The following is a 9,667-nucleotide window of genomic DNA, read 5'->3' on the forward strand; positions in this document are numbered from 1 at the left end:
AAATACAAGTTGTAGATATTCATGAGTTGAACAACTTTGGTATTCATCGCTTTTTATATTGAAATCAATTTGGGTCTCAAATTTTGGTTCGAACTTGTCGTTTTTTAAAATTTCAAATTTGAAAGGTTCAAATTTTGTCAAATGACAAGATGACTAAAATAAAAGTTGTAGATATTAATGAGTTGAACAACTTTGGTATTCATCACTTTTTATGTTGAAATCATTTTGGGTCTCAAATTTTGGTTCGAACTTGTTGTTTTTCAAAAATTCCAATTTGAAAGGTTCAAATTTTGTCAAATAACAAGACGACTAAAATAAAAGTTGTAGATATTAATGAGTTGAACAACTTTGGTATTCATCACTTTTTATGTTGAAATCATTTTGGGTCTCAAATTTTGGTTCGAACTTGTCATTTTTTAAAATTTCAAATTTGAAAGGTTCAAATTTTGTCAAATGACAAGATGACCAAAATAAAAGTTGTAGATCTTGATGAGTTGAACAACTTTTGTATTCATCAATTTTGCATATGAAATCATTTAGGGTTTGAAAATTTGGTTTGAACTTGTCAAATTTCGAATTTCAAAATTTAAAATATGTAAAACATTGTCACATCCAAGTTTGATCAAACTGAAATGCTGAAGCATGATTTTAGAAATTTTTAGAAAAAAAACCATCACATTTGGAGTTAGTATGAGCGAGAACAACTAGTTACAAAGTTTACCCACAGATTAAAAAGAGAAATCACACTGTTCTAGATGATCCTTACATGATCTTAGTAAACAGTGTGATTTCTTTTTTTAATCTGTGGGTCAACTTTGTAACTAGTTTTTCTTACTCATACTAACTCCCAATCTGATAATTTTTTTCCTAAAATTTTCTAAAATCATTCTCTATCAATTTATTTTGTTGGTTTTGTCAATATATACATATGAAAAGTTTGAGCAATTTAAATTTTGAATTTCAAAAAATACAACTTCAGACAAGATTTTGGTTCCCCAAATGATTTCAGCGAAAAAAGTGATAAATACCAAAGTTGAATAACTCATCAAGATCTACAACTTTTGTATTGATCATTTCTTCATATGACAAAGTGGTAACGACATTGTTCACAAATGTGACACATCTCTCATAAGGTTTTATAAACTATATGAGACATGTATAAGATTAGTGAACAATGTGTGCTAAGAATTTGTCAAATGAAGAAATGACCAAAATAAAAGTTGTAGATATTCATGAGTTGAACAACTTTGGTATTCATCGCTTTTTATGTTGAAATCAATTTAGGTCTCAAATTTTGGTTCGAACTTGTTGTTTTTCAAAATTTCAAATTTGAAAGGTTCAAATTTTGTTAAATGACAAGATGACTAAAATAAAAGTTGTAGATATTAATGAGTTGAACAACTTTGGTATTCATTACTTTTTATGTTGAAATAATTTTGGGTCTCAAATTTTGGTTCGAACTTGTTGTTTTTCAAAATTTCAAATTTGAAAGGTTCAAATTTTGTCAAATGGCAAGATGACCAAAATAAAAGTTGTAGATCTTCGTGACCTCTACAACTTTGATGTTTATCAAATTTTCATTTGAGATCATTTGATGTCTCAAAATTATTTTAGTAGTTTTGATTTTAAGGGGATGCCACCTGAAGAAACAAAAGAACTCCTTTTAGCTTCATCCAACGGTACAGATTGAGTGTGTCAACCTCCTCATCCCTCGCACCTCGCACGCCGACGCCCAGGCCCGCGCCTCATAGCCACGGCCGGTTCGAATCCTCGGCTGTCTTCTTTTCCCAAAAAAAAACTTAAACATCGTCCCCCCACCTCTCCCCTGTTTGTCCGGCTATTCGCGGCTATTCGTGTGCCGTGGCTAGGGTTCCCCGCCACCCGCCGGTGCCGCTCGCCGTCCTTCTCCAGGCCGCGCGGCGGCCCTCGCCAGGCTGCCCGGAGTCATGCTCGCCGCGGCTGCTGTTGGCCTGGCTAGGGGCGCGCCTCCCCAGGCGTGCACGCGGAGGTGGGCGGACGGCGGCTGCTCGAGCACGCGGTTGCACTCGCCACTGGGAGGCAGTCTTGTTGCCCCGCTCCCGCGCGTATCGCCGCCAAGCGGCGACCCCGGTGCTCCGTCCCCATGCATCACGGTGGAGGGGTGAGCGAGGAGAAGGTCGCAGATATCAGGCTGGGCGGCGACCCCGGTACTTCGTCCCCTCGGCTCGCGACGCTCGCCGTCTGTTCTGATTTGCGTGGGGGAGACCATTGCCGCCAGGCCGCCGGCCTCGTCGCAACCCCTGGAACCTGGCCGAGCGCTCAGATCCATCCCAACTCGTCCAACGAGGGCGCCCCTTGACGCCGAGCGGAGATCCATCCCAACTCACCGGTAAGCTATCCCCATCTCCCATCGATCGCTCGAGACCAAATCCAAGCCTACACCCAAACTTTTTTTTTCCATCGATCTTGCATAGCACCAATCTAACACATCGGTTTTGATTCACGCATCTTCTTTTCGTCCCAGAGTAGTAGTAGACTCTTCTCGGATTTAACATTGTTCTACAATAGGGAAGGAAAATAAATCTTCCTTGTTGCTATTTAGGTGGTTTACAACGCAAATAAACTCGCTGATCTGGTTGAAAAGAAGAAGAAGATGCAAAACTTGCTTGATTATTACCGATAAAATATGAGCGAATCCATCAGAGAGGCAAGAATAGGCAACAATAATTATATAGCTAAGCTATGCTGTTCTTTGATGTAGTTTTTGGTTTGCGCATCTATAAACTGGAATACTGTATTAATATATTTAGTATTAATTCCTTGTGCTTTAACTGAGCTTTGTTGCAGGCTGTCTTTCTTGGATGTTTTGGTTCCAAGGTGGATGCTATTGACTATTGCAAATCAGAGATCGAGAAAATTCGGAAATATATCACAGCACGACATTATATGTTTCTGATAATCTATTCCTTGCATTCTCTTAATGAAATTATGAATGGCAGTCATGATTTCCGGAGTGTCTAAAATGCTTATTTCTGCAGCATACCAAGGATCATTGGTGACTCCATCCCGATGAAGGAAATTACATATGTAATGGTTGATGGTTGGACTGGGATAGCTGGTGATATTGAGGTGATATTCTTCCATCTGAAGAACTTTTTCCTGGTCAAAACTGAAAAGGGCAGAGAAGAGGCAATGGATACTGACAGTATCTGCATTGACTTCCGCATATGTTGTCTTCCGCCACCAGGTACAGAACATCAGAGGCTGCAATCAGTGAAGCAAAGGTAACTAAGAAGTTCCATTGAAGTTGTATTATTATCTCCTTTATATTGTCTATTATTTACTTACAAATAATTGTTTCCGTACGAGTCTAGGATATCTTATCGATAAGCAGTTGCCAAACCAAATTAGAAAAGTTTTTTGTATGAACAGAAATGCAAATATTCTTCAAATACCTTGTGCCCTTGTGGGAACAACGATTATATTTGGGAGGAATTGTTTGAATGGTGTTTGTATTCTATACATTAATTTGAGATATGCATATGGTTTGTGATTAGTGGTGGCATTGAAAACTAGGATGTTCTGTATCAAATTGCTAAATTTAATTTGAGAACTTTTTTTTCTGCATAGAAATGCAAATATCCTTGAGCTCTTTTGGGACGTATATTGGATAACAAATTACTAAGTTGAATTTGAGAACTGTCTTTTATATTCTGTTGTTCATGTTATCTCCTATCAAAATATGTTAAGAATTTTCACAATTTCTGGTTAGTTCAATTTAAGGCATTTTATATATGTTGGACCATGAAAAAAAATGAGGAATTGTGTGCTGATGTTTGAGATTGTTGAAGCCTGGTCTAAACCTGAGGGCAACAGCAAAATAGATATCGCCGTAGCGTTAGCACGGGCAATATACTTCAATGGTGTACCTGCAAATGAGATTAGGACAACTTCTCCAGTTGCATGCATGACTGATGAACACTGCAATATATAATTTTAATCGCAGTGTTTCTATGTAGCTTACCACATTGTTGGTCGCCACAATGATCTTGAACTGAAACCTCTTGATTTAGATCAACAATGAGGGTGCATGCATGTGTTGCTCTTGTCTCTCATTTTACTTGAGTCATCCCATCCAGTGGACATTTAAGTATGTGTAAGCACAGTTTAGTGATTGAAGAACCTGCTCCATAACCATTGGAGAGATTGTAGAAATAATCATCTATACTAACCAGCACACTGATTGAGCAAATAGAAGAAGAAGAAGAAAGTATGTTGTAAATATTTGTACTCTTTTGTGATACATTAAATCAGAATTTCTAAGTGATTAATCTCAGCTCACTGGTAAATCATTTTTTGTTGTGTGATTTGCATTACCAAATGTCACCGTTAGCTCCTGATCAAGTATGTTTGCAGCTCACTTAGGTACCTTGCTTTTTAATAATTTTGTTGTTGTTGTTGATTGTCAGATCTCTTTCAGAACTGTGTCTATCATCTTACCAGCGACATATGCCTTCAGATGGTTGTGTAGTTACTACTGCACTTGCTTGGCCTGGTGCAGCATGAATAAAATTCCGAAAAATTATACTGCACTTGGTCTACTGCGAGCTCTTTGATTCACCTTGGCAAACTAATATACATCCCAAAGGTAAAATGCAATGCATTTTCATCTTAACCGTGCAACAGTTTCTGTCGTATCTTTTTTCTGTCATCTTAACTATGCATGTTAACAACCAGGCCACGGTGACGCTCAGGGTGGAGGAGGCTGCCGAGGCCACGCAAGAATGAGCCGGATCAGCTCCAGTCGAAGATCTCGGCCTTAGGTCAGTGCCAGCGGTTTGAATCCACAGGGCACTTCATTTGTACTTTTTCACTAGGGTGATTTGGCTTGGGCCGTTCGTGGCTAGGTTAATTTGTACTGTTTCACTAAACTGACAGGTCAATTTATATTGTTCCACTAAACTGACATTGCTTTGCCCTTCAGAACAACTATATGACACTGTCTACAAGCAGTTACTTTTCTACATTGCTTCAGATTGAACTGTGCTATCAATCAAGCTTTTAGTTGATGTAGCATCAGCCAAAGAAAGATGGTATATCGGTCATTTCATGCTCTCTAGCTGCAGACAAGATATTGGTAGAAAGGTGCTTTGCACACACCTCACTGAACCTTTGCCACGGCGATCACTGCCACCAAGACATGCTTATTTAGGCCTCTGTATGTAGGGTAGATAAGACGATTGACAGAAAATATACTTATTGTAGTTCTAACTCTTTCAGTGTGTGCTGTGAAAGGTATAATGTATTTCAAATGAGATCAGTGTTAATTAATATATGTAACTCTATGTATCGTTGATTTTTAGTGAATCTTAAACATACCACATTTATGCTTTGTTAGCGATGCATATATTATCTTTTGAATGTTTGATTTGTACTACCGAAAGTCGCCGTAGCGTTAGCATAGGTTTTTATTTTTTAAAATACATCTTGTGTGATATTTCCTCCTCAAATTAATGCAATAAGTATCAACTAATGATGGGTCATTGCTGTTTCAGTCAAATATGGAAGCTTTGAGGACAGAACCTGTTGCTGAAGGTGAGACAGCAGTGTCTAGTGTCTAGTGTGTAGGTTGTGTCCCAGGTGCTCTCCTGGAATAGCTCAAACCTTTTCCTGAAGAGTGTTGGCATCAAACCAGTGCCATCCTCTAAATCATCATCATCAAATAAAAGCGAGCTTCGGGAGCAACTAGCAACTGAAGCTACGACTGCTGTACAAGGTGAAATCTATGAACTCAGGAAGAGAAGTGAAGAAGCTGAGGAAAAGCTGGCGAGGACACAAAAGGAGATGGAGGAGTACAAGAAGCTGACAGAGATAAACAACAAGGCAATGGAGGAGAACAATGCGCTGCTCAAGCGTATCTTGGCCATCAACAATGCTTCTTCGACATGAGCGCTGCTCGTAGCTGCTGGTTCATTAAGCAAGGGGTCTGCTGGTGATTTTGTTTATGTAGTAACTTATGTTGATGGTGGTTGGCAACTTTTTATTATTTCCTGTGATGTTAATGTGAACTGAGATGAAACTAGTAGTTCAAATGTGATATCTAGTGAGTTATGTGAACCGAGTTTAGAATTGTTGATTAAGTTGTTGGTCATTGGAATACTGGATCTGTTAATTTATGGAAGCTTTTGGTCATTCCAGTATTATTTGCATTCTGTAATGAAATCAGCATGTGCACTTGTGATGAATTATCTGACCTTTCTGTGACGATTTGGTAATTGATTCTGTGACGAATTTCTATTTACTTCAGTGACGAAAATGAGAACCTATCACAGCAAGCCTTGTGGCCCAATAAAAAGTAGACACGTGGACCATCCACATCACTGGCCACGTCAGCTGCCACGTGGTTGGACACGTCACCTGCAATGTGGACGCGCCACGTGGACAAGACACGTCAGCTGCCAGCGTGGCAGACGTCGTCTGGCCGCCTAACAGACGGCAAGTCATGACGATAAATGGGCTATATCAATGACGAAAATAGGTCGTCATAGAAAGAATACACTTCTATGACGACGGCCATTTCGTCATAGAACAAATGCACATCTATGACGAAAATAGACGTTTCGTCACGGTAGGTAAAATATGACGCGCATTCAATGACGAATACCATATCGTCACAAATTCGTCATAAAATAATATATGTGACGATTTTGGAGTCTTCAGTGACGAAAGAAGAGCATCATTGATGTACACATCCCTAGTAGTGATGCCTAAATACATAATAAATGCTGTGTATCTAGAAAAGTCAAAACGACATATAAATTGGAATGGAAGGAGTAATTTGGAATGGAGGGAGTAGTATACTATAGTATTTATGTACATCTTAGAGCAACTCCAAGAGACTATCTATATTTTTTCTAATAGTTAGGAATAGAGTTTTTTTTTTGAAAAAATACCCTCCAACAATTTCTTTAATTGGTTATCCAGATATAGTCACCTTTATTTTGGATTTCTCACTAGCCAAAGTTGGAGAGCAAGGTTGACTGTGCGCACAAGATATAAAAAATATTGGAGAGTTGAAAGATATAGATAGAGATTTTTATTTAAATGACTCTCCGAATAATTTTAAGACTCTTAGATGTGCTCTTACAACTTTGGTTTGCACATGGATTCATCTCAAACTATCTGAGCATTTTGATCTCCTTTGATTGCAAATGATTTCTATGAAACTCTCTTACAAAATTAAATCTTTGCAATCATTGGCAACTACTAGCAACAAATTGTGACTCGTACAATACACCAAGAGAGAATTTCTCTTCATAAGAGCAAGATTAATAATATAGCCCACTGCTGGTTGTATGTAAACTTACAGTCAATCCATCCGACCACTTATATAGTGGCTAGCTCACTTATGGTCTCTTATTTCTCTCATGAACTTTTTTGGTTCTTGTGCACAAATTGGCTATAAACTTATAGTCTGCTTCTCTCCTTTCTATTTTTCTCTCTGTGTAATGCTGCTTCAAGAGGGACACGACAACCGCTTAAATAAAATTATGTTTGAAAAAATTATCTTTATCACTTATATCGCGTAGATCTAGTTTACACTTTGTAAGTTTATAAGATGGTTTCATTTTTAAAATTTAATAAAAAGATAATAAATAATTCTATATTGGGGAACCCCAAACTATTTCCAAATTCATTAAGGACTTTATTTTTTTGGTTATTAATAGTGCCGGCCCAAGAAGGGCCGAGCAGGCCATCGCTCCACGCTCCAAAATCGAATGGGCCCCTCCCTAGGCATGCTACCGTAGTACCTATACTACTACAGTTCTTAATTGCTAATATTTTTTTAGAAAAAGAGGTTTCCCCCGCTTTACTGATCATAAAGCGTCAACATTACAGTTCAGAAGCGTAACGGCGCACCTGCCAAAGAAAGGCCAGAAGTCAGAGCGGTATTAGACTGTATTACAAACTCAGAAATCTGCTGATTCACAGTGATGCAGTCCGCCACCAAAGGCTGAAACATCGATGCTTGAGAATTTAATGGACTCCAGCTGATTCCAGGTGGTCTGTTCGCCTCCAGCTCAGTTATCTTTTGGATTACCAACTCCAACTCTTCCTCCATCACCGCGTTGAGCATTGGTTTCCATCTCCTAAAAGTTCTTGAGATCCATGTCAGCACCTTCTTCATCGCTATCCATACGTCTCCCTGAAAACAAAATTTATTACGCACTTTCCATAGGCACCAAAGAGCAGCAACATTAACTATATTAGCTAACATAAACTTTTTATTCGGTACCCAGAGAGAAGCCACACATTCATAATCCCAATTCCCAGATAAGCCCAGGATGTCAGCTAAACCTGACCACATACATTTGGCTACACAACAATAAAAAAAATAAATGATGAATAGTTATTGTTTCAGAACAAAACAAACAAGTCAAGTCATCCAACTCTCTTCTCTTAGCTAGGTTGTTTCTTCTTAAGAGCTTGTTCTTTGATAACAGCCATAAGAAGATTTGGACTCTTGGAGGTATTTTAAGTTTCCAAACAGCTTGGACATACACTGGTTTAACACCTTGATGGTTAATAACCGCATATAAAGACTGAACCGAATACTGACCATTGGAGCTAAAACTCCAGATAATCTGATCCTCTTCCTCTACTAAACACTAGTAGAGAACAGACCTTTGATCCTCGACCAAAATGGGCTCTAGTCCTGGAATTTTTTTCCCCCGGGACTAGAAATACCTTTAGTCCCGGTTGGTGGCTCCAACCGGGACTAAAGGTCCCTGCCCAACGGCTACTGCGCCAGACAGAGGTGGCAGGGACCTTTAGTCCCGGTTGGAGCCACCAACCGGGACTAAATGTATACTTTTACTCCCGGTTGGTGGATTCAACCGGGAGTAAAGGTCTACTTCCGGGCCGTGGCTGCGCCCGGGGTTGGAAAGTTACCTTTAGTCCCGGTTGGAGCCACCAACCGGGACTAAATATTCTCCCTTTATATATCGGCCGTCTCCTTCTTCCTCCCCGAGCCCGAGCTCAGCACATTTTGAAGCTCACTGCACTAGTGTTCTTGCTTCCTCCCTCCCTCCATTGTTCCTCCATCCATTCTTCGATTCCTCCGTCGATTTCTTCGATTTCTCCGTCGATTCTTCAGTTGTAAAGGTTACCAATCTCATACTCTCATTTTTCACCATTGTCTTATGCCATTTTGTTCACTATATATATATGGTTCTTTATTGTGGTTTTTTTCATTTGTAAGCAAATTGAGCTCAAAATCACTTCAAGCTTGCATATTTACATGAAAGAAGGTTAAAGTATATATAAATATAAACTTAGAAAATAGTTAGAAAATTATAGCAAATCCATACTAGTTGAACTTGCGGACCGTGTTCAGCTCGGCGAGCATGTTCTCTGCCGAGTGGTAACGGACGTCAAGGAGGAGCTTTGATTCTACGAGGGAGAGCGGCAACGGTCGTGGAAGACCGTGTTCCCTTCCTCGTAGAATCGGAGCTCTTCCGTGGCCAAGTACGGTGCCGTCCGGTGGAGAAATGCTCGCCGAGATGATCACATAAGCAAGTTCAACTAGTACGGATGATTATTTATTCACATGTCCCGATATCATCGCAGTAGTCTGTCAATCACCGTACCCAAACGTAGTATATATATAAATATAAACTTAGAAAAT

At 39.3% G+C, this 9,667-nt stretch overlaps 2 long non-coding RNA genes across 4 annotated transcripts; both read left to right on the plus strand.

Annotated features, from left to right (window-relative positions):
- The first annotated feature begins 1,829 nt into the window (after positions 1-1,829).
- Positions 1,830-3,011, plus strand: LOC136481188 (uncharacterized). Its single transcript, XR_010764646.1, has 3 exons — positions 1,830-2,368; positions 2,582-2,686; positions 2,827-3,011. It is a non-coding gene; the product is annotated as an uncharacterized lncRNA (long non-coding RNA).
- Positions 3,012-3,087: 76 nt separating this feature from the next.
- LOC136481187 (uncharacterized) lies at positions 3,088-5,605 on the plus strand. Of its 3 annotated transcripts, XR_010764645.1 has the most exons (4): positions 3,088-3,263; positions 4,449-4,627; positions 4,717-4,802; positions 5,535-5,605. It is a non-coding gene; the product is annotated as an uncharacterized lncRNA (long non-coding RNA). The 3 variants fall into 3 exon arrangements; XR_010764644.1 differs by lacking the exon at positions 5,535-5,605 and having other exon boundaries at positions 3,088-4,404; positions 4,499-4,627; positions 4,717-5,503; XR_010764643.1 differs by lacking the exon at positions 5,535-5,605 and having other exon boundaries at positions 4,717-5,503.
- The last annotated feature ends 4,062 nt before the right edge of the window (positions 5,606-9,667 follow it).

The sequence above is a fragment of the Miscanthus floridulus genome, chromosome 9 (genome assembly GCF_019320115.1).
Source record: "Miscanthus floridulus cultivar M001 chromosome 9, ASM1932011v1, whole genome shotgun sequence".
In the NCBI taxonomy this organism is placed as follows: Eukaryota; Viridiplantae; Streptophyta; class Magnoliopsida; order Poales; family Poaceae; genus Miscanthus; species Miscanthus floridulus.